The following is a 26,456-nucleotide window of genomic DNA, read 5'->3' as shown; positions in this document are numbered from 1 at the left end:
CTGTCTATGTAAACAAGGCAGAACACCGCTCTGCTAGAGGGGAAGAGGGAGATCTTGTTTTTTTGCTGAGCAGAAACACGGATCTCTGTCTTCCCCCTCTGTCTTACCCCAGTCAAAGCATCTCCCCCACACAGTTAGAAATCACCCCCTAGGAGCACACTTAACCCTTTGATTGCCCCTGATGTTAACCCCTTCCCTGCCAGTGTCATTAGTACAGTGACAGTACATATTTTTAGCACTGATCACTATATTAGTGTCACTGGTCTCCAAAAAGTGTTAAAAGTGTCAGTTAGGTGTCGAATTTGTCCGCCGCAATGTCGCGATTGCTCATGGCCGGCGGTCATTGCGACCATCGGCTAGGAGCACGGGCACCCCCATAGTGCAGCGGGCACGTGCGCGCACCTGCTATACCAATTCCTGGCAGGACATACAATGATGGCGATACGCGGGATTGTGCCGACTTGCCGTCGTATAATGACGGTGGCTGGTTGGTGAGTGTTTAATGGGAAAAAAAAGAACATCAATTTTAATTGGATACAGCGTTGCAGGACCGTGCAATTGTCAGTTAAAATAACGCAGTGCTGTATCACAAAAATTGGCCTGGTCATGAAGGGGGGTAAACCTTCCAGGGATGAAGTGGTTAAGCAAAGTTGCTTGCATGGAATTCAAGAATTGCTTTTCAATGATAGAAAGTATCGTTTTTTTGTTTTTTTCACAAATGATACTGAGCTATTTTAGGAATTGTTTTATGTAGACTTGGAAAGTTCCTGGAAGGTTTAATATGGGGAAGATTCTCAAATAACTGGTATTGCTGATTCAAAGGTAATAAGAAGCCAATGGGGTTGATTTACTAAAGACAAATAGCCTGTGCAGTGCAGTTGCTCCAGAGCTTAGTAAATGAGGGGAAGCTCTGCTGAGTTCTACCATCCAATCATGTTCAAGCAAAAATGCATTTTTGTTTTTTGTTTTTTTATAACAAAATGAAGTATAAATGTTTTACTATTTATTAGTAATGTTTTAAAAATTTACAAATCTTTTTAATTAGTCTGGGATTCCAATCAAATAGCAGGTCTGGGCAAAATTCATTGACTCAGCCCTGGTTCACACTGACAGCGGGAACGAAATGGTGCGACTTCAGCTGAATTCATTTCATTCCCCGCATGTCAGTCCCGACTTCGGGGTCGATTTTAGAAACCTCTGTGCAAGTTTCTGCACAAATGTCTATTGAAATCGCCACAAAGTCACCAAAAGCAATACAAAAACGACTTTTGGGAATCGGTCGCACCGATTCGGACCGTGCCATCGCTGGCAATAGCCTGAGATTTGACATGACAAATCGCACGCCAAATCGCTACAATATGTACACGGGCTAAATGATAGCAAAGATCATGTTCTGATGAGAGATTTTTCATAATTTCAATACGAACATTTAACCACTTCAGCCCCGGAAGGATTTGCCCACTTAACGACCAGGCCATTTTTTGCATCACTTTAACTGACAATTGCGCGGTCGTGTGACGCTGTATCCAAACAAAACTGACATCCATTTTTTTTCCTACAAATAGAGCTTTCTTTTGGTGTTATTTGATCACCTCTGCTTGTTTTATCTTTTGTGCTATAAACAAACAAAGCGTGTCAGTTTTGAAAAAAAAAAAAAATTTTTTTTTACTTTTTGCTATAATACATATCCAAAAATAAATATTAAAAAACAAATTTATTCTTCAGTTTAGGCCGATATGTATTCTTCTACATATCTTTGGTAAAAAAAAGATTGCAGTAGGCGTATATTGATTGGTTTGTGCAAAAGTTATAGCGTCTACAAAATAGGGGATAGATTTATGGCTTTTTTTTATTTATTTATTTTTACTAGTAATGGCGGCGATCTGTGATTTTTAGCTGGACTGCGACATTGCGGCAGACAGATCAGACACTTTTGACACTTTTTTGTGACCAGTGACATTTATACAGTGATCAGTGCTATAAATAGCCACTGATTACTGTATAAATGACACTGGCAGGGAAGGAGTTAACACTAGGGGGCGATCAAGGGGTTAAATGTGTTCCCTCGGTGTGTTCTAACTGTAGGGGGGATGGGCTTACTGGAACATGACAGAGATCACTGGGAACAGTAGATCACTGTCAGAACAGGGAATCGCTTTGTTTACAAAGGCAGTTCCCCGTTCTGCCTCTGTAATAGGCAATCGTGGGTGGACATTGAGTCCGCCTCGACCTGTGGGCACAGTCTGGAGAATCGACATAGCTGTTTGCTGGCCCTTTAAGAGCTATAGCACTGAGAGAGAGCTGATGCACGTGGCCGGCGGCCACCCCTGAACGGGGATCTATCAATGTAAAAAAACAGATCCCCGTTTTGTCAAGGGAGTTAGAGAGAGATCATCTGTTTCTAGTGATTGGGAACAGCGATCTCTCTGTACTCCCTATCAGTCTCCTCCCCCCCACCCACAGTTAGAAACACCACCCAGGGAACACATTTAACCCCTTGATCGTCCCCCCAGTGTTAACCCCTTCCCTGCCAGTGTCATTTATACTATAATCAGTGCATTTTATAGCACTGATTGCTGTATAAGTGTCACTGGTCCCAAAAAGATGTCAAAAGGGTCAGACTAGTCCACCGCAATGTCGCACCGCAATGTTCCACTAAAAATCGCAGATCACTGCCATTACTAGTAAATATATATATATATATATATATATATATATATATATATATATATATATATATGTATATGTATATATATATATATATATATATATATATATATATATATATATATATATATATATATATATATATATATATATAAATGCCATAAATCTATCTCCTATTTTGTAGACGCTATAACTTATGCGTAAACCAATCAATATATGTTTATTGCGAATTTTTTTACCAAAAATATGTAGAGGAATAGGTCAAATTCATTTTTTTTTTTTTTTTGATTTTTTAATGGGATATTTATTATAGCAAAAAGTAAAATAAATAAATAAATATATATATATATATATATATATATATATATATATATATATTTTTTTTTTTTTATTATTATTTATTTTTTTTTCTAAATTTTTGCTCTTTTTTTGCTTTTAGCGCAAAAAATAAAAACCGCAGAGGGGATCAAATACCACCAAAAGAAATCTCTATTTGTGGGGGGGGGGGGGGGGGAGGACATTTTTGTTTGGGTAGCATGTCCCACGACAATTGTCGGTTAAAGCGACGCAGTGCAACGCATCGCTAAAAACGGCCTGGTCAGGAAGGGGGGTAAATCCTTCCGGGGCTGAAGAAGTTAAATGAACACGCTGAAGATTCCCCTGAATCTGATTGGCTGGCTGAAGGCAAGACAGGCAGGGGTAAAGATTATTCTGCCCTAACAATGTGCGGGAGATTTACTAATGCTGGCCATACACTATACAAAAAATCGGCCAAACCCATTTTTTAAAAACGAACATTCCGCCGAGGCGCAAATGATAGTGCCCTCATGTAATGACCGATGAATCGTTCAGTGGACATAAATGAATGCATCTTATGTTCATTTTTTTCACATATACCTAGCGCAGACAGTTCGGATGGGAAACACATTAACCTTCCAATTTATCGTTCGTTCGGCTGAAAATTTCCAAACTAGCCCTTCTTTTTTTCGGCTCAAAAACGTCCCAATGACTATCGATTTTGTGCGGAAAAACGAACAAACTGTCTAAATGACCGAATTTCATTTGATTTTCCGTATAGTGTATGGCCAGCATAAAACTGCAGCACACAGGAGGATCTGGTGCAACTGTGCATACTAACCAATCAGCTTCCAGGTTTTATTGGCAAAACTTCATTGAAAAATCTGAAGTTAGAAGCTGATTGGTTAGTATGCACAGCTGCACCAGGTTCTGTGCGCACCATTTTCTTTTAGTAAATCAGTGTTAGTGCAGAATCATCTGGACCACTGCCTGTCTTGCCTTCAGTCAGCCAGTCAGATTCAGGGGAATCCTCAACTTGTTCCATGATGCAATAAAACCTGGAAGCTGATTGGTTTCTATGCAGAACTGCACCAGATTTTGCACTCTCCAGTTTTAGTAAATCTCCCCCCCCTGTGTAAGGCACAGAGATGTTGGCTTTGCACTCCAGACAGGACTTGACATTGTCTGGTGGCGTGTCCCACGTCTGATCTGTGGCTGTTTTTCCTTCACTGATAGACCAGATTTAGAAGCCTTTAGAGTCCTCCTCTTTCCCCGGGACCCCTCCTGCTCCGAGCTCAGTCCGGTGACGCAGAGATGCTGCTTGTTTCTCCAGGCTGGACCATTTCATCAATGAAGAAAAACAAACATTCTCCAAGCTCCGAGACACCCATGAAGAAAACGGCCGAGGAAGAGAAACGGGCACATCCTTTCAAGGAAGGAAAAGGGCTGTTTGAAGAAAGAAAACAAAGGAGTCAATAGTCTTTGTAACCCCAACATGAACCAAGAGTCTTGTGTAGACATTGCGAGACTTCACCTCCCAGTAACTTCCCATTACCTCTGCCTGACACTCCAGCTGATGTCTACACAATGGCCAACGGCTCTGGCCAAGCAGACCTGGGAGCGAGTGCATTGCCCAAGAGACCGCCATTCAAAGGTCTCTCTTATGTCATCAAGCTGGTGACACGCTATGGGGGCTATTTATGGACTCATTCCGGCCTCGGGCGCTGGGGGTCTTGGCATTGGAAAAATACAGTTTCACTAGGGCGTGCTTTACAAGGACATTCCAAAGAACATAAAATGACCTCATTTCCAGAGGCTCTGGTGGCCATCGCTTACCTGGGAAATACCGTACTTTATTTCTCCAGGCATCCATAAAACATAAAACCAATAAAACTCCCATTTTCTGAGACTGCAGTTATTTATCTCAGGCATCAATTAGTCATTTATTTAGGGGAATGAAAATTAAACCTCTAAAATCCTTCTTTTTTTTTTTTTCATTTTAAATAATAATAATAATAATAAAAGACACAAATTAATCCATTAAATAATGTATTCATTAACTTTTTAATGTATTCATGTATTGAAATTAAAATTAGTTAATGTATAAATATAAAAGACATAAAATTGAAAATGTATACAAAAAAAAAGATTTATAAAAAATGTATAAATATAAAATGTATTCAAATTAAAATGTATTACTGTACAGTATAAAAATATAAGATATATATTATTTATTTATTCCAGGTACTTATATAGTGCTGTCAATTATATATACAGTACATCTATAAAAGAAATATAAAAAATATAGGTTTCAAAAAATATTAAATTAGATGTATTAACATTAAAATATATTAATGTATTGAAATTAAAATGTGTTAATGTATAAATATAAAAGACATAAAATGTAAAATGTATACAAAAAAAAAGATTTATAAAAAATGTATAAATATAAAATGTATTCAAATTAAAATGTATTAACGTACAGTATACAAATATGAGATATATATTATTTATTTATTCCAGGTACTTATATAGTGCTGTCAATTATATATACAGTACATCTATAAAAGAAATATAAAAAATATAGGTATCAAAAAATATTAAATTAGATGTATTAACATTAAAATATATTAATGTATTAAAATTAAAATGTGTTAATGTATAAATATAAAAGACATAAAATTGAAAATGTATACAAAAAAAGAAAGATTTATAAAAAATGTATAAATATAAAATGTATTCAAATAAAAAAAAAAAAAAATATATATATATATATATATATATATATATATATATATATATATATATATATATATATATATATATATATATATATATATATATACATATAGTATTATTATTATTATTTTTTATTCCAGGTATTTATATATTGCTGTCAATTATATATACAGTACATCTATAAAAGTAATCTAAAAAATATAGGTATCAAAAAATATTAAATTCGATGTATTAACATTAAAATATATTAATGTATTCAAATTAAAACGTGTTAATGTATACAATCAAATTGAAAATATATAAAAAAATATTTTTTTTTTAAAAAATGTATAGATATAAAATGTATTCAAATTAAAATGTATTAACATACAGTATAAAAAAAATAACATATATATATATTATTAATTTATTTATTCCAGGTACTTATATATTGCTGTCAATTATATATACAGTATATCTATAAAAGAAATATAAGAATAACAAATATATAAAATTAGATGTATTAACATTAAAATATATTAATGTATTAAAATTAAAATGTGTTAATGTATACAATAAAACTGAAAATGTTTAAAAAATATATATTTATAAAAATTTATAAATATAAAATGTATTCAAATTAAAATGTATTAACGTACAATATAAAAATATAACATATATATTATTTATTTATTTATTTATTTATTCCAGGTACTTATATAGTGCTGTCAATTATATATACGGTATATCTATAAAATAAATATAAGAAATATAAGTATCAAAAAATATAAAATTAGATGTATTAACATTAAAATATAATAATGTATTAAAATGAAACTGTGTTGAATGTATACAATAAAATTGAAAATGTTTAAAAAAAAAAAAAAAAGATTTATAAAAATGTATAGATATAAAATGTATTAACATACACTATAAAAAAAAATAACATATATATTATTATTTATTTATTTATTCCAGGTACTTATATATTGCTGTCAATTATATATACAGTATATCAATAAAAGAAATATAAGTATAAAAAAAATATAAAAATAAATGTATTAACATTAAATATATTAATGTATTAAAATTAAAATGTGTTAATGTATACAATAAAACTGAAAATGTATTTTTTTTAAAAGGATTTATAAAAATGTATAAATATAAATTGTATTCAAATTAAAATGTATTAACGTACAGTATAAAAATATAAGATATATATTATTTATTTATTTATTTATTCCAAGTACTTATATAGTGCTGTCAATTATATATACAGTATATCTATAAAAGAAATATAAGAAATATAAGCATAAAAAATAAAAAATGGATGTATTAACATTAAAATATATTAATGTATTAAAATTAAAATGTGTTAATGTACACAATAAAATTGAAAATGTATAAAAAAAATTATAAAATGTATAAATATAAAACTTATTAAAATTAAAATGTATTAACATACAGTATAAGAATATAAGCTATATATTATCTATTTATTTATTTCAGGTACTTATATAGTGCTGTCAATTATATATACAGTATATTTATAAAAGAAATATAGGTGTAAAAAAATATAAAAATGGATGTATTAACATTAAAATATATTAATGTATTAAAATTAAAATGTGTTAAAGTATACAATAAAATTGAAAATGTATAACAAAAAATAAAAAAAATAAAAAAAATTTATAAAAATGTATAAATATAAAATGTATTCAAATTAAAATGTATTAACATACAGTATAAAAATATAAGCTATATATTATTTATTTATATATAAAAATGGATGTATTAACATTAAAATATATTAATGTATTGAAATTAAAATGTGTTAATGTATACAATGTAGGCATAATTTAGGCATAGAAATGAAAATGTATACAAATATAAAATTTATAAAAATGTATAAATTTAAAATATATTAATGTACAGTATAAAAATATAAAATGTATAAAAAATGTGTATTAACATTAAAATGTATTAATGTATTAAAATCAAAAAGTTTTACTGTATAAAAATAAAATGCATAAAAATATAAAATGTATAAAAATGTATAAATATAAACTGTATTAATGTACAGTATAAAAATGTACAGAATAAAATTGTATTGATGTTCAGTATACATTAATTAACAGTAAACTGTATTAATGTACAGCATAAAAATATAAAATGTATCAAAATGAAATTATTAATTAATATTAAAATGTATTATTGTATCCAAATTAAAATGTGTTAATGTATAAAAATAAAATGCCTAAAAATTAAAAAGTATAAAAACATAAAATTTATAAAAATGTATCAATATGAAATGTGTTGGTGTATTAAAATTAAAATTAAAATGTATTAATATATATATATATATATATATATATATATATATATATATATATATATATATATATATATATATATCCAAAAATAAATCATTAAAGCGATTTTTAATGTATTAAAATGAAAAAAAAATGAACGTATTAAAATTAATGAATTCATTAACCCAATATAAAGTGTAAATTTTTAGATGCAAGCAGTGAATTTCCTTTTACAGCAGAACTAAGTCTGGGAGAGGAAATAAATAAGCGACAAGCGAATAAGTAGGGCTCATTCACACAGCTAAATATCAGAGGCTGATCATTTGTCATGTTGTGTTGACTTTTGTACGTGTAAACCAGGCAAATTACTTGTTATATGTATTGTCAGTATTTCCATATCATGTTATACTGTTTAAATATTAATTGTCTTAGTTCTGAATAGGAGTTCTGTCATATTTCAGGTTTCAGTAAAAAAATGCGCTCTGTCAGTAAATTTCCCATGTTTTGTCAGTAAAACATGTTGCGGGAGGTTGGTAACCCTGCAATGGGGCATCTTTAATTTTGATTTACCATGTGCCACAATAATGGACAATAGATGTACACCGAGGAACATATATATATATATATATATATATATATATATATATATATATATATATATATATATATATATATATATATATATATATATATATATATATATATATATATATATTTTTTTTTTTACTACATACCCTTTAGTCATTCAAGTGGGGGGTGTGGCTTATATCTGGGGCCCACTTATTTTAAGCGCTTTTCCAGATTACAATAGGTCTCCCCCTGTAGACCCCCACATCCTCCCAGTCAGGGATATGGGGCAGGGGTCCTTGCCCCTATCAACATGCCCCCTGCCAACGTACCTTCCCCACATAGGTCTAGTATGGTTGAGGTCACATGCTTACTGCCTGTCCCTTTCTTGGCCAACCAGGCTGCATTCTCAGATAAGGGTCTGGTATTGATTTTGGTGGCGTTTCCCCTAAAAATTTATAGTAGACCTCTAGCAAGAATAAAAATCTGACGTGGGTTCTGAGGGGACCCCATTACACTTTTTTTTGAGTAGAGTCCCACTTAAACTCCATAGAAGACCCTTATGCTGGGTAGTGTTTAGAGAAACCCGGTCCCGTTTTTTTTCCAAGCAGACCTTTAGCAAGAATAAGGATCTGGCTTGAGTTTTGGGGGGACCCTATAACATTTTTTTTCAGAAGGTTCCCCCTTAAACTTCATACAAGACCCTTAGACCCCTTTCACACTGAGACGGTTTTCAGGCGTTTTAGCACTAGAAATAGCACCTGTAAGGGCACTTTCACACTGCCAGTGCCTGGGAGTTGGCAGTAGGGGCGCTATTTTTAGAGGCACTTTACCGTAGTTTTTGCAGCACTTTTAAGCCACTAGCGGGACACTTTTAACCCCCACTAGTGGACGATAACGGGATTGCATCGGTGCTTTGCCGGCGGTTTGGTAGTTTGAGTTTTGGGGGGACCCTATAACATTTTTTTTCAGAAGGTTCCCCCTTAAACTTCATACAAGACCCTTAGACCCCTTTCACACTGAGACGGTTTTCAGGCGTTTTAGCACTAGAAATAGCACCTGTAAGGGCACTTTCACACTGCCAGTGCCTGGGAGTTGGCAGTAGGGGCGCTATTTTTAGAGGCAATTTACCGTAGTTTTTGCAGCACTTTTAAGCCACTAGCGGGACACTTTTAACCCCCACTAGTGGACGATAACGGGATTGCATCGGTGCTTTGCCGGCGGTTTGGTAATGCTGCCCGTTGATTTCAATGGGCAGAGGCACTTTAGAAGTGGTGTATTCACTGCCCCTACAGCACTGCAAAAATGCTGCTTGCCAGACTTTTTCTGACATCCTTCTAGCGCAGCGCCCCAGCGTGAAAGCACTCGGGCTTTCACACTGGGATTGCAGCTGAGGCTTTTTTCAGGCGCTTTACAGTCGCGATTTTTAGCGCTAAAACGCCTGAAAAACGCCTTCATTGTGAAAGGGGACTAAAGCATCTTAAAACTGTTTCCCATTCATTTCAATGTAACTTTTCACACTGGGGCTGTGCATTTTCGGGATGGTAGGAAAAGTCCTGCAAGCAGCATCTTTGGGGCGGTTTGAGAGCGCCACATACCACACCCCCAACACCGCCCCTGCCCATTGAAATGAATGGGCAGTGGTTCCAAGGCACCTGAAAAATGCTTGGCAAGCACCGCAACATGGGCGCTTTGAACCCCTTCTTGGGCCGCTAGCAAGGGTTAAAATGCGCCCCGTTATCGGCCAAAAAGTGACGCTTAAACAGTGCTAAACTAAACTAACTAAACTAAATGGCACTTTAGCGCTAACGCCCCAGGTGGCCCCAGTGTGAAAGTAGCCTTAGGGTCCTTTCACACGGGGCGGATCAGTTCTGATCCGCCCCGTGGATGTCCGTTTGCTCAGCGGGGATCACTCCGCCGATCCCCGCTGAGCAGGGAGATGACAGGTCTGTCTCCGCACACTGTGCAGGGACGGACCTGTCACAGCGCCGCTCTCCCCTATGGGAGATCGGATGACGACGGACCGCAGTGCCCGTCGTCATCCGATCCGATCCGCAGACGGATGGAAAAATAGCTTTTTCCTCCGTCACACTTTTTCGGATCGGAGCGGGTCGGATGTCAGCGGACATGTCACCGCTGACATCCGACGCTCCATAGAGCTCTATGGAGCACCCGTTCAGGTCCGCCTGAAAAACTGACAGGCGGGCCTGAACGGGACGTTAGTGTGAAAGGGGCCTAACTCTGGGCAGGATTGAGGGGAATCCCCGTACACTTTATCTCCAAACAGCACAAGAATCTTAGATAAGAGGATAACTCAAAGCACCACATCCCATGTATAACCATAGACAAGACAAGAAATGCTCCAAGGGAGTTGGTGCCAATAATGTACTACAATATACAATAAAAATTCATATTTTTTATTTATCCATGTATAAATATAAAAACTCTCTAAAAACTTTTTCCATAACACAGACTTTTGATTGGAATATACACAGCATATATTTTTTGTAGATTCTGATGGTGTAGTGATCTCAACATGTTTCGCATGTTAAGGCTTCTTCAGGAGATATACAATACCACACCTAAATTAAAGATATACAATAACAAACAAATACAGTAAGTACATATATACAAATTCTTCAAAACATATAATGTACAAAAAACATCAGCAAAATCTTCAAACCGTATATTTTGATCCAAAATTTTTGGTGAAGGGCATCTTACCAATCAAAGCAAAATAGCTGGAAACCAAGTCACAATGGTTCTAAAAGGCTGCCGAAACCCAGAGGCAGACCGTTCAAACCTCCTAAGCCTAACAGGGTTGTGTATAATTGGCCACAGGAGGGATATCCAGGATCATATAAATGGAGGTTTGAAACTCCCCAGGCTTGGGACTAAATCCCCGTACACACGATCGGACTTTCTGACGGGAAATGTTCGATGAAAGGCTTTTGTCTGTAAATCCGACCGTGTGTACGCTCCATCGGATAATTGTTGTCGGACAACAATTAGCAGGTTTTCAAATTTTCCACGGACAAATGTCTGTTGTCAGATTTTCTGATCGTGTGTACACAAGTCCATCGGACAAAAGTCCAAAATACAAACACGCATGCTCGGAAGCAGAAGCGGTCGGTCTTGTAAAACTATCATTCGTAATGGAGAATTAACATTCGTGACGTGGCAAATTATGAAATCTTGAAATGCAGCGCACAATTCTCTTCTTCTTTAATGGGATAATAATGAAGCTGCTTTGCTGGTGATACTGATGGAGTTATTGCAAACACATTTTCAAAGGCTTTTTTTTTTCTAATGATATTAAGAATAATATTATTATGCTTGTTATTTTTTTTTTTTTTTTTTTGGGCAGGTTACAACTATGTTGGTGTCCCTTTTCATTTTTACATTGTATTTTTTTAAATGTAACTGCCTACTCCCAAACTGTCATTTGAAGTAAAACACAAAGCCAAGTATTATTCTACACAATTTCTTTATTGTGCATTAAAAAATAAATAAACTAATAAAATTAGACATGCTCTCTGCCAATAGAACTTAACCAAAAAGTGCATTCTATGCATCCAAAAATATAGAAAATACACCAAATCAAATCATTATTCAACCAAAAAAATGATGTCAAAGCAATAACTCCAAGGCCAATAATAAATAACACGTTATCTCCTCCGATTCTGCAACACGTCTGGGTGACGAACAGCCGCTCAGAAACTAACTGAAAAGTGCGAAGTGAAAAGTGCAAAATGAAAAGTCTAAAATGAAAAGCGCAAAATGAAATGTGCGAAATGAAACGCGTGAAATGAAAAGCGAGCAATGAAAAGTGTGAAACGAAAAGCGCAAAATGAAAAGCGTGAAATGAAAAGTGCAAAATTAAAAGCGTGAAATGAAAAGCGCGAAATGAACAGTGTGAAACGAAAATTGCGAAGTGCGAAATGAAAAATGCAAAATGAAAAGTGCGAAATTAAAAGCGTGAAATGAAAAGCGCGAAATGAAAAGTGTGAAACGAAAAATGCGTAGTGCGAAATGAAAAATGCAAAATGAAAAGTGCAAAATAAAAAGCGTGAAACGAAAAGTGCAAAATGAAAAGCGTGAGATGAAAAGTGTGAAATGAAAAGCGTGAAATGAAAAGTGCGAAATGAAAAGTGTGAAATGAAAAGTGCGAAGTGCGAAATGAAAAACGCAAAATGAAAAGTGCAAAATGAAAACCGCTAAATGAAAAGCGTGAAATAAAAAGTGCAAAATGAAAAGCGCGAAATGAAAAGTGTGAAATGAAAAGCGTGAAATGAAAAGCACAAAATGAAAAGCGCGAAATGAAAAGTGTGAAATGAAAAGTGTGAAATGAAAAGTGTGAAATGAAAAGCGTGAAATGAAAAGCACAAAATGAAAAGTGTGAAATGAAAAGTGTGAAATGAAAAGTGCGAAGTGCGAAATGAAAAACGCAAAATGAAAAGTGCAAAATGAAAAGTGCGAAATGAAAAGCGTGAAATGAAAAGCGTGAAAGGAAAAGCGTGAAATGAAAAGTGTGAAATGAAAAGCGTGAAACGAAAAGTGTGAAACAAAAAGTGCAAAGTGCAAAATGAAAAGCGCAAAATGAAAAACGCGAAATGAAAAGTGCAAAATGAAAAGCGTGAAATGAAAAGCGCAAAATGAAAAGTGTGAAACAAAAAGGGCAAAGTGCGAAATGAAAAGCGCAAAATGAAAAGCAAGAAATGAAAAGCGCGAAACGAAAAGCGCAAAATGAAAAGCGCAAAATGAAAAGCGCGAAACGAAAAGCGCGAAATGAAAAGCAAGAAATTAAAAGCAAGAAATGAAAAGCAAGAAATGAAAAGCGCGAAACGAAAAGCACGAAATGAAAAGCGCTAAATGAAAAGCGTGAATCAACCAAAGCCCAAGGGTGCCGCTAAAGAGCTGAAAAACAACGTAGTACATCTAGTACATCACTACGTTCGTAATCGTTGGCCAACAATTGTGTGGCTGTTTGTATGTAAGACAAGTTTGGCCCAACTCTCTTCAGACAAAATATCACGGTTTTGTTGGCCAACAATCGGATGGTGTGTACGAGGCATAAGATGATATTCGGAAACGTCTCAGCATTACCCTGGAGTCCGGCTTAACAGCTACAGCAGTGAGAAATTGTGGACCAGCACATGTCTCTCTATCTCCAGACAGAACAAAGGCAGACAGAAAATGTCATTTAGCAGCAATATTTATTTTTTCTAAATGTTTGTTTACAAACACAACAAAAGCAGACAGAAAATGTCATTTAGTGACAAACTTTTTTTTATTTCCAAATGTGACTTTTGCTGTTGTACATCACGCAGGACTTCAGTGGAGTTCAGGCGCTCGGTTCAGGGTTCAGGTTGTTTCAATTATTGGTTGAATGTCCAGAGATTTGAGAACTAAACTTTGCTTCTTTTTCTCATCACCAGAGATGTGGTGAGATGACCCTCTGTGCTCTTCTCTATGTACACTATATACAGGATACTTAATGTGGAGCTTCACTGCGTCTGAGCGCCGCAAACCAAAAACACTGTTTAATTCATTGGCTCCATGCACACTAGCAGTTTTTTATTATATATATATATATTAAAAAAAAACGCTAGAAAAAAAATACTGGATGAAAAACACTGATAATAGGGTTTTTGTGCTGCCTTGTTTTAATAGCTTTTAGAAGCTGTTAGGAGCGTTTGGGAGTGTTAGCATTTTAGGGCATTTTAGGGCATTTTAGGGCTTTTTAGGGCTTTTAGGCTCCATGCACACTAGCATTTCTTTAACTGCTTCCAGACTGCCTACTGTACATATACTGCGGAAGGGCGGCCCGGCCACACAAAATCACATACCTGCACGTGATTTCATGCACGTGGTGAAGGAGGTGAGCGCACCACTGGAGCGCCGCCCCCTGCTCTGACTGGATACAGCTGGAGCCAATCAGGGGGTCTGGTGGCTGCCGCCACCCGCCAATCACTCTATGGAGAGATGCATCCGCGGTGTGCCTGTGTAAACAAGGCAAACCGCTGATCTGTCAGGGAGCAAAGACACCATCTCTCTTTCCCTCCCCCACACAGTTAGAAAGCACCTCCCAGGCACAGACTTAACCCCTTGATTGCCCCTGGTGTTACTCCCTTTCCTGCCAGTGTCATTTATAGAGTGAGCGGTTTATTTTTTTTTAGCAATGATCACCAAACCTCCCAACATTTTGAGATGGGAATGAGGGACACCTACTATCAAACGTATGTAGACACGCCCCCTGCCACACCCCCTTAAAGGAGAATTTACCAAAATAAAATGTTTATTAAATCAACAAGGGCTTTTTTTTTTTTACCACTACTATTCCTTTATATTGGCTTTTAAAATTAACAAATGCAGCAATTTAGAAATTGGACGAAAGGTTTAGCACTGGGAAACACTTTTTGAAAGATAAAAAGTGCATTTTATATACAACTACATAGATCAGACCAAAATGAGGGACAAATGAGGAGGAAAGAGGGACAGAGGGACATTGCTCCAAATCAGGGACAGTCCTCTCGAAATCAGGGACAGTTGGGAGCTATGGTGATCACTGTATTGGTGTCACTGGTCCCCAAAAAGTGTCACTTTGTGTCCAATTTGTCTGCCGCAATGTTGCAGTCCTGCTAAAAATCGCTGATCACTGACATTACTAGTAAAAAAATTTTTTAAAAAAGTCCCTAAATCTATCCCATAGTTTTTGGGCATTATAACATTTTGCGCAAACTAATCGACATACGCTTATTGGGTTCTTCTTTATGAAAAATATGTAGCAGAATACATATTGGCCTAAACTGATGAAGAAATTGGAATTTTTAAATTTTTTTTATTGGGGATGTTTTATAGCAGAAAGTAAAAAATATTGTTTTTTATTCAAAATTGTCACTTTTTTTGTTTATAGCACAAAAAATAAAAACCGCAGAGGTGATCAAATACCACCAAAAGAAAGCTCTATTTGTCTGTAAAAAAGGACAAAAGGAAATCAATTTTATTTAGGTATAACGTCGCACGACCGCGCAATTGTCAGTGCAGTATGGCAAAAAATGGCCTGGAATCGGGTAAAACCTTCCGGGATTGAAGTAGTTAAGCTTCTAGAAGCTATTATGAGCATTTTTTTTTATGGTTGTGTAACCATAAAATGTCCATCCACAAATGGAAGCCTCCACAAGGGGATTAGAAACAAAATCCAGCAGGAGCTACAGATTATAAAAGAGAAGAGGGGCGCCTCTAAATGTAGCAATATGGATACATTTAATGAAGGTACAACATTTAGCAAATGACATGGTTGATATTTAAGTATGCAGGCATACATAGTGCAGGGGTCAGCAACCTTTTTCCACTTAAGGGCCGGATTCAATGTAATGTGAATGCATGGAGGGCCGCATTCACCTGCTAATAAATGAAGATAATAATAATTCTAACATAGTAATAATAACAGTACTAGTTTACCTCACGTTAAGGTGCTTCACTAATACATAGCCAGTTCACCCTGAGGGAGCATGGAGATGGGGTTCCTGTCCCTATAGAAAATGGGGTTTCTGTCCTTAGGGGAGATGGTGGCCCCATCCCTATGGGACATGGGGTTCCTGTCCCCAGGTGAAAAGGGGTCCCTGTCCCCAGGGGTGATAGGGGTGATAGGGTACCTGCCCCCCTTTCCCCCCAGGTTAAATGGGGTCCCTCTACCCAGGGGAGAAGGGGTCCCTATCCCCAGGAAAGATGGGGTCCCTGTCCCCAGGGGAGAAGGGGTCCCTGTCCCCAGGGTAGAAGGGGTCCCTGTCCCCACGGGTACTAGGGTCCCTGTCCCCAGGGGAGAAGGGGTCCCTGTCCCCAGGTTAGAAGGTGTCCCTGCCCCCAGGTTAGAAGGGGTCCCTGTCCCCAGGTGAGAAGGGGGTCACTGTCCCCAGGGTAGAAGGGGTCCCTGTCCCCACGGGTGCTAGGGTCCCTGTCCCCAGGGGAGAAGGGGTCCCTGTCCCCAGGTTAGAAGGTGTCCCTGCCCCCAGGTTAGAAGGGGTCCCTGTCCCCAGGAGTCATAGGGTCCCTGTTCCCTGGGGAGAAGGGGTCCCTGTCCCCAAGGGAGAAGGGGTCCCTGTCCCCAAGGGAGAAGGCCTCCCTGTCCCCAGGAGAGAAGGGGTCCCTGTCCACAGGGGTGATGGGGTCCCCCTTCACATCACTCCCATAGTGTCCTCTGCCACCCTCCCCCCATAGCAGTTTGCGGTGCCTCCAAAGCAGTGTCCTCTGTCCCCTGCACCCCCCACACACAAACACACACTGTGTAGGTAGAACTCTCCTACCTTACATAGGTGTACAGCAGAGCAGAGATTGGCCTATATCACAGGGCTGGATGGGGCGGGAACTGCTGAAGTTAACTTTTCACATGAACAGGCTGGTGATTGGTTGTTAGGATCACCTGACAACCAATCACCTGCTGCTTAATGGGAAAGTTAACTCCAGGAGTTCCCGTCCCCATCCAGCCCTGTGATACCGGGCGCTGTCTACTGAAGAGGAGAGCGGCGAAAATGTCCATGGGACGGGCGCACGGGAATTCATCACCGGCACTGAGGGGCCGGACATTTAGCGGTGGCGGGCCATAGGTTGCCAAGCCCTGACATAGACCATCCTCCACAATGCCAGCTTTTACCACTGTCAGACTGCAATCGGGACCAGGAAGACTACCCTGCAGGAGAGCGATCTGAAAGCGAGGCTTGAATCGCTTGTGGAGCGCAGAGTGGAAGGGATGATGTCGATGGCGGTGCGGAGGATGGTCTATGTGGACAGCTTTACCCCAGACGTCAACATACTTAGATGTACCTACCTTAGATGATCTATTAATCATCAACCATGTGAGTTGCTAAATGTTTTACCTTCATTAAATGTAACCATATTGCTACACTTAGAGGCGCCTCTCTTCTCTTTTATACTCAGTTGTGACATGACGCTACTTGTATATCAAGACATCGCTTGTATATCAAGTCAAAACTTATAAAAAAATGATGCTTGTCTTGCAAAACGCTCTCAAATCCAATTACTCACAATCCAAGGTTTTACTGTACTCTTATCCTATGTGTCACACTATTTTAAGCTAGAAGCATTTTTCAAGCTTTAGTGTTTAGGAGCCAAAAAAATAAATATTTTGCAGAGTTTTTGGGAGCGCTTCTAAGCGCTACTTCATGTACTGTAAAAACGCAAAAAAAATAAAACGCTAACACTCCTAAAAGCTTCTAAAAGCTACTAAAATGCTATTACAAGCCGCCACAAAAACGCAATTATCAAGCTACTACAGAGTCCATGCGCACTGGCGTTTAGTGCCTAGCTGCTAGAAGCTGTTCTAAGCATTTTTTTGCTCCTAGAAGCTAATACTTTTATCCTATGTGTCCAATCACACTATTTTAACCACTTCAGCCCCGGACGATTTTATCCCCTTCCTTACCAGAGCACTTTTTGCGATTCGGCACTGCGTCGCTTTAACTGACAATTGCGCGGTCGTGCGACGTTGCACCCAAACAAAATTGACATTTTTTTTTTCCCACAAATAGAGCTTTCTTTTGGTGGTATTTGATCACCTCTGCAGTTTCTATTTTTTGAGCTATAAACAAAAGTAGAGCGACAATTTTGAAAAAAAAACACAATATATTTTACTTTTTGCTATAATAAATATCCAGTTTTTTTCAGGGGCTTTTATTTTTTTTTTCTTTGTGTACTGTAAAAGTGCTAATAAAATGCTAATGCTCCTAAATGCTCCTTAAAGCTACTAAAAGGCTACTACTAACCAAGCACAAAAATACCATTATCGGCAATTTTTCATCCAGCTATTTTTTTCTAGTGTTTTTTTGAGCTTATAAAAAAATGATAGTGTGCATGGAGCCCCGCAGTACATGTAGAAATAAATAAAATAAAAACACTCTATAAAAAAAAAAAGCTAATGATTTATGTAGCATTTACTACCTGGAGTCCATCTCCCCTTAGTTCAGGCATGCAGGCAGGAGGGTGTGCTTAGCAGGAAGAAAAACCCCTCCTCCCCTCCTGAAGACTCCTGGGATGTATGACATCATTAGCCTAGACAAGAAACCAGGAAGTAACTGAAGAAATGGAAAAACAAGTTTAAAAAGGGTAAATATGATATACTTTACTATCTATTTAGCAATGCTAGCAGCATGAGGAATAAAAATAATGATGATTGAGAGAGTGAGGCTCCACTTTAAAGTGTTTGTTACCCTTAAGCCGCGTACACACGGGCGGATTGTATGGCCTACTTAGTCCGCCGAAACACATTTCAGCGGACAGTCCGCTCGTGTGTGGGCTTCAGCGGACTTTTTCAGCGTGCAGTCTGGCGAACTAAGTATTTCGGAATTTCCGTAATATTGTCCGTCATACTTTGGTTTCAGCGGACAATCCGCTCGTGAGTAGGCTAGTTGGACGGACTAAGAATGGCGCATGCTCAGAAAGGATTTACACGGCGGAAGGGTGCGTTGCTGTGTATTGGACTTCCTATTTCTAGTCCCGTCGTACGTGCTGTATACGTCATCGCGCAAACTTTCAACGGACTGTTTGGTTATCCGTGTGTGGTCAAGTCCGTTCATTCGAAAGTATGACGGACTGTCCATCGGATTGTATGACGGATTAAGTAGGCCATACAATTCGCCCGTGTGTACGCGGCCTAACATTTCCTGATATGTGTCTGCTGTACCCTGTACTTGTATGAGAAAGTCTTCTGTTCTCTTTGCGTTCCTTCCCTTGTGTGAAATCCCTGGTGTTTCTGCCAGTCCCTCTGCTTTCCTATTAAAAAACTGACCACACTAAGCAGGAGAACACACCTTGGTCAGTTCTCTAGCTCAGCCTGCTCTCCTCCAATGATCAGACTTGTCCTAACATGCCTCCGCTGCACAGCCATTGGGAAGATCAGTGTGCTGCTTCTCCTCCCCCCAGCTCTTATGCAGCTGAGAACAGAGGGAATGTGATCACTTATTAAAAAGGGATGTGTAATGTTTTTTATATCTAATGTTTTGCCTTCATTTCTATTTTAAACTAAATGAATTGTTTTACAAGGTGATTGTTTACAATCATTTTAACTGTTCACCCAGGGTCCGGCTTTTATTCCCATGCTTGTGATTGAGTGGTTGAAGTGGGCACAGGTTCACATCACATCATTCACCCCCTTGGGTCTCATTAATGTCTTTCCATGTCACTTCTATTGCTTAAAGTGATTGTAAACCCTTTACAACCATTTTATACTACAGGCAAGCCTGTAATTAGGCTTACCTGTGGATGCACTGGATATCTCCTAAACCTGCACGGCTTAGGAGATATCCCTGTATTTGCATGTGGCGACGTCAACAGCACATGCACACTTAAGCTGTTGCTTCAGTTGTACTGTGCCGTTACCGTGCGCATGCGCGGGAGTGACGCACGTGTGCGGGAGTGAGGCACGTGCGCAGGAGTGACGCACATGTGCAAAGGGACGTGGAGGAACCTCCGGCCAATCACAGCACTGGAGCCGCGATACCCAGAGGTAACCCGCCGGAGAGATGTCGGCCACCGGAGCGGGGAACGAGGACTGCTGCGGGGGCTTCGATCTCAGGTAAGTAATTCATAAGAAAGCATCGTTTAAAAAGTGTCTTTTACATGAACATTGCATGACACAGGATTGTAATATATGTCCTTGATTAACGTCACTAAGAAAGGCATATGGACATAAGGGAGCTCACATCTTTTTTTGCTGATCCTGCCAGTGTTGGGATTAAAGTTACAATATAATATTACATTCGGTGTGGGTGCAGACGCTTGAGAAAAATGATCTGCAGTGTACAGGCACAAAGAAACAATCAGAGCTACTCCATAGATTGGGAGACTTGAATAGAAAGTGTTTTTCCACTGGTGATTACTCAGCAAACACATTGTGGATTAAAATAAAAATGAAAAAAGTCTGATGATAACACATGCAAGGCATTGCAAGCTTTTGCCCTGTGGGCAGTGCCGGGACAAGGTCATCTAGAGCTCAGGGCAAATAGGCTGTGCACTCTGCAGGAGTAAATGAACAGAAGCTCTGCTGACTTCTATCATCCAATCATGTGCAAGCAAAAATGCTGTTTTTTTTCTCCTTGCACATGGAATAGCTAGATGCATTGATTGGCACCACAACACGCCACGCATTGTATACTGCATTGCCATGTGTCGTAGTAACAATTGGTAAGACACGCTTTTTACCGTTCGTCACTAACATGTGAATCGCACTCTTGCGTAGCTCATTCAATTCATTCCGGACATAAGGAACAAAAAAAAAAGGAATTCAAAGAAAACCTGTGGTCGGACTTTAACCACTTCACGACCGGTGCTCGACGATGTATGTCTGCAGAATGGCACGGGCAGGCAAATTGGCGTACAGGTACGTTCATTTGTATTTGCCTCCCTGCCATCGCGTGCATGCCGCGCTGGTCAGGACCCCCGTGAATCCGGTCGCGGGTCCCAGGGACTCAATCGCAGTGGGGAGGCTGAACGGGGAGATGCCGATGTAAACAGCATTTTCCCGTTCTGCCTAGCAACAAGTGACACTGATCTCTGCTCCATGTGATTGGAGCAGAGATCAGTGTTCACTAACGCACAGCCCAGCCCCCCACAGTCAGTAACACGCCCCTAGGATACACTTAAACCCTACACTGCCACCCCCTGGTTAACCCCTTCACTGCCAGTGTCATACATTTGTAAAGCACTGATTGCTGTATAAATGACAATGGTCCCAAAAGTGTGTCAAAAATGTCCGATGTGTCCTCCATAATGTCGCAGTCAAAATAAAAATCGCTGATCGCATTACTAGTAAAAAAAAAAAAAAATATTAATAAAAATGCCATAAAACTATCCCCCTATTTTGTAAACGCTATAGATTTTGCGCCCAACCAATCAATATTCTCTTATTGCGGTTTTCTTTTAACAAAAATATGTAGAAGAATACGTATCGGCCTAAACTGAGGAAAAAAATAAAATGTCTTATATATTTTTGGGGGATATTTATTATTATTTATTATTTTCAAAATTGTTGCTCTATTTTTGTTTATAGCGCAAAAAAAAAAATCACAGGGGTGATCAAATACCATAAAAAGAAAGCTCTATTTGTGGGAAAAAAATTACGTCAATTTTGTTTGGGAGCCACGTCGCACGGCCACGCAATTGTCAGTTAAAGCGACGCAGTGCCGAATCGCAAAAAGTGGTCTGGTCTTAAGCCAGCAAAATGGTGCGGTCTGAAAGTGTCTAAAGGCACAACAAGCACTGGGAGTACAAAAAATGATTTAACTTTTATTGAAAAGTACACATTGTATAAAGACCAGAGACATGAAAGAAATAATAAAAATCACATATACAGATATGAATCGATACATGATGTAAGCCCGAATGCATCTACGCGTTTCGTTGTACACTTCTTTAGGACACATTTGGGGTTCAAAATATGCAAAGAAGAGAAGGATCTCACTATCTGGCAGGAGGATCACGTAAATACGTGTTAGTCAATCAGTGATTGGACAGAAAAAGTTTACAATAGAGAAAAACATATGAAAAAACTCAGGGGCAAGGCAGCTGAATACCGCCGAAACCTATAGAGGCCGCCTGAGACCTTGGACATCAGCATTGCCAGCTTGGGGGGAGGGCAGTGTTAGATGGACTAACAGATTTAGATGCACTAACACCTTAAAGTCCAGCTCACACTTTATAATCAGTTACAGTAAACAGTTTTTTTTTTCTTTTGGGATAAAGGTTTTATATAAATAAATAAATCTGATCATTGTCAGCAACCCAGTCAGTAGTAAATGGTTTGTCTAATCCCTGTAACTGATATATCTGGAAGAGAACTTGTTATTTTGAAAAACAAAAGACTAGCCTGGTAAACACTATTAATATAGTTTTTTGTTTTTTTGTTCAACCCAGCAGCTTGAACAGAAAAAAACTGACCGCTCTGGTTGGAGCCGCTGTACTAACAGTCCGAAGTTAGTACAGCGATCTCCCCCACTGAGCTGTTGCATTCCCATGATGCTCGTGCACTCTGCAGTGTAGTGGAGCATCATGGGAAATGAAGTTTCTAAACATCTGGGGTGCCAAGGTTCGCCATCACTGCCCTAGGCAAAACCTAATTTTGCTGCCCCCCCTTAACTCCACCCCTGAATCCACCCCCTTTGCCCTGCCCATGTATACTCCACCTTTTTAATGAAGTGCCCATCAGTGCCCATTAAATGCAGCCTACCAGCGCCCATCAAATGCAGCCTACCAGTGCCCACCAAATGCAGCCTACCAACGCCCATCAATGCAGCCTACCAGCACCTATAAAGGCAGCCTCACCAACGCCCATCAATGAATGTTTACTTTCTTCCATTCATTTGGGAGTCGGTACACAGACACAGACCTCTGCCACTGCTGTACCTCTGACATTATGTGCGAATGGAGTGGCGGCTGCCTGCGATGCTGAGACTTAGTTTCTTGCTGCAGAGAGAAGAGAGTAGGAACACCAGTGGCCGGGCACCCTAGGCAGCAGTGTGCCTGAGGCGGCTGCCTAGTTTGCCTAGTGGTAGCACCGGCCCTGCCACCAGAACACTCCAGTCTCAGCCATTGGCAGAAGCGCTGACCAGGAGTCCGTCGGCTGCTGGTTTTCCAGCATACTCATCCAAATGGCCGACTTCTGTCAGACCAGCTGATATACACAAGGGCCGAAAGTCAGCTGGTTTTTATTGAACTGGCCGATGTCTCCCGACATTCGGCCCGTGTGTGCTAGGCATAAAGCTGGCCATACATTATACGATTTTCTTGTACAAAAAAGGAAACCTTTAGACCCCTTTCACAATGGGGCGCTTTGCAGATACTACAGCACTAAAAATAGCACCTGCAAAGCGCCCTGAAACAGCCGCTGGCTTGTCTCCAGTGTGAAAGCCCTGAGTGCTTTCACACTGGAGTGGTGCACTGGCAGGACGGTATAAAACGTCCTGCTAGCAGCATCTTTGGAGCGTTGAAGGAGCGGTGTGTATACCACCCCACTCCTTCATCTCTCCTGCCCATTGAACTCAATGGGGCAGCGCGGCTATACCGCCTTCAAGAGGAAGTAAACTCTCCCACTCTGATGCCTCTTTTAATTTAGTCCATTATAATAAGTCATTATCAGACTATAGCCACTGTAATCCAGCCCAAATCGCATATTACTTACTGTTTAAAGAAACTTTAAAAAACTTGTTTCCAGGTGTTAGGCAGCGCTATCTTAAGTATTTTTTTTCTGAGACCACAGTGGAGTGTATTTCTGCCCTTACATTGAGCACTTCCTGTACTGTTAACCAAGCCTCCTTCTCAATTCAACGTTTCTATGGCAACCCTGCTTCCCTGTTCATAGCTTACTTGTTTATTTCATAGTATTTACTTGTGCCATGTCTAATGTTTCCCTTTGTCAGACTTATCAGCTTCAGCTGATAAGACTGCAGTAATGGCCACGTTTAAACTGTATGTCATGTCACATGGTCACATGGTGTGTAGGAGGAAGCTCTGAGTGATTAGCAGAGTTCAGTGTTGTGCTGTAGGAAGTCCTGATAACAGATAGATAAGACATAGAGAGTGTGCCTTAAATCAGGGGAGATCTGGGCATGCTCAATGACTTCATTCTACAGAACAACAAGGATTACAACAATACTAAGCAAGTAAGGAGATATCTACAAGCAGTGTTCATTAGGGTTTTTTATGCTGATTTACATGGGACAAAGTTGTGGGGGAGGGTTTACAACCACTTTCAGCAGCTCTTTGTGGTGGTTTTAACCCTTTCTCGGCCGCTAGCAGGGAGCCAAAAATAGCGCCATTTTACCACCGATGCCGCTCCCGCCCCAGTGTGAAAGGGGCCTTAGATTTACCAAAACCATATAATATGAGGTCAAACCTAATCACTTTCCATATATATGCAATCGGGCAGGCCCTGGCACTATAAAATGTTGAAGGTAAATCTAAAAGAAATTGAACAAGAAAATTGTTTAATGTATGGCCAGCCTTACTGACCCAATCGCCAGGTGAAAATAGAAGAATGGAAGCCTAAAAAAGAAAACCAATGCAGCCATCACATCTAATGATTAGTAAGCTGCAGTATAATGCATGTTTGCTTTTGAGAAAATAATTTACATCTACCTTAACTAAATTGGCGTCTTGATGCAACTTTTTCGCAAAACAGCTGTGTTTAATTCGTTATTTATTTATTCTTTTTTTTTTTTTCTCCCCCTCTTGACATGAAGCTTTCCTAATCCAATAGAACAAGCAATGGGATTACAGAAAGCCTCCATAGTAATGATCAGCCATTCCTCCTCCTCTGTTATGGAGGCCCCAGAGAAGTTTATTAAAAATTCATGAGCAATATTAGAGAGAGAGAATCGCCAACTTCATTACAGCACTTGTTTAAATCAAGGCCACTTCTAATGAAAACAGAGGAGATGTCTATTTGAGACATCTGTTCTTCATATATTTTTCATTATACAATCAGATAATGCATCCTACCACCTTCTCAATTATTCACACATAAACATTTTCAAGACGTTTTGACATCTGTCTTAGTAGCTGCTATTAATTTAGTAATCACACTAGTTAAATATGGATGACATGCTTTGCTTGCAATTCCCAATATCTTACCAATAATTAACATACAGGAAATCCTGACTGTCACTGTGGGCAAAGAAATATCTGCTGATTATTGATCAGGTACCAGAATAAGGTAAAAATTACTATAGCTGCTCCTAACTGGCATCACTATACATTGATTTGTAATTGACATAGTATCAATTTTATTCATTTAATTTTTTTTATAGCTGAATTTATTTGCATGATTCTTCCTAAATTTTATATGGCTGTTAAAAATAAAGAAATAACTGCTGATTATTGATCAGGATCCAGGTTAAGGTAAAAATGACTATAACTGCCCTAACTGGCATCCATATGGTATCAATTTTATTCATTTTAATTATCACAATATTTTCATAGTTGGATTTATCTGCATGATTAATTGAATTTGAATTTATATGCATGATTAATAATAAATCTGATATGGCGGTTAAAGATAAGGAGATATCTGCTGATTATTGACCTGCTTCCAATTTTGACCTGTGTCAGTTAGGTCAAATATTGCTCTAACTGGCATTCTTATACAATGATATAAATAAGGAATCCAGCATTATTACATTAATTTTTGTATTTCATATTATTTTTGTAGGTACATTTATTTGCATGATTATTCCTAAATATTTTATTGTGGGCTAATATAAGGAAAATCTGGTGATTATTGCTCAGGTTTCATTGTCCATCAGCTGTGTCAGTTAGTTTAAAAGATACCCAAGATGGCATCCTTATACATTGATTAATAAGCAATCCAGCATTAGTTACATTTATTTTAACAATCACATTATTTTCATAGGTGAATTTAGTTGCCCTAGTATTCCTAAATATTCTATTGTGGATTAAAAAAAGGGGGAAAAAATCTGAATATTATATTATTATATTAATATTAAGCTAAATATTGCTCAGGTTCATCAACTGTGTCAGATAGTTTAAATACTCCCCTCATTTTCATCCCTATACAATGGTTAATAAGAAATCCATCATTAATTTAATTACGTTTAATGAGCACATTATTTTCATAGGTGAATTTATTTGCACCAGTATTCCTAAATATTCTATTGTGGGCTAAGATAACAAAAAAAAAAAAAAAAACTGCTAAATATTTCTCAGGTTCCAATGTCCAACAATTGGGGTTGATTTACTAAAATTGGAGAGTGCAAAATCTAGTGCAGTTCTGCATAGAAACCAATCAGCTTCTAGGTGCCTTTGTCAAAGCTTAATTCAGCAAGCTGAAGTTAGAAGTTGATTGGCTGCCATGCACAGCTGCACCAG

General features: G+C 38.2%; 1 long non-coding RNA gene across 2 annotated transcripts in view; it reads right to left on the bottom strand.

Annotated features, from left to right (window-relative positions):
- Positions 1-3,160: 3,160 nt before the first annotated feature.
- The window catches only part of LOC143987116 (uncharacterized), a 40,718-nt gene continuing 17,422 nt past the window's right edge, over positions 3,161-26,456 (bottom strand). For both annotated transcript variants that reach the window (XR_013276599.1, XR_013276600.1), the window contains exon 3: positions 3,161-4,410. This is a non-coding gene — a long non-coding RNA (uncharacterized LOC143987116). The remainder of the gene's footprint in view (positions 4,411-26,456) is intronic.

This window comes from Lithobates pipiens, unplaced genomic scaffold, assembly GCF_037356315.1.
Source record: "Lithobates pipiens isolate NorthernLeopardFrog02 unplaced genomic scaffold, aLitPip1_a1.2 Scaffold_18, whole genome shotgun sequence".
NCBI classification, from domain to species: Eukaryota; Metazoa; Chordata; class Amphibia; order Anura; family Ranidae; genus Lithobates; species Lithobates pipiens.
Note: the sequence above shows the minus strand (reverse complement) of the source record. Positions and strands in the feature narration are given on the sequence as shown.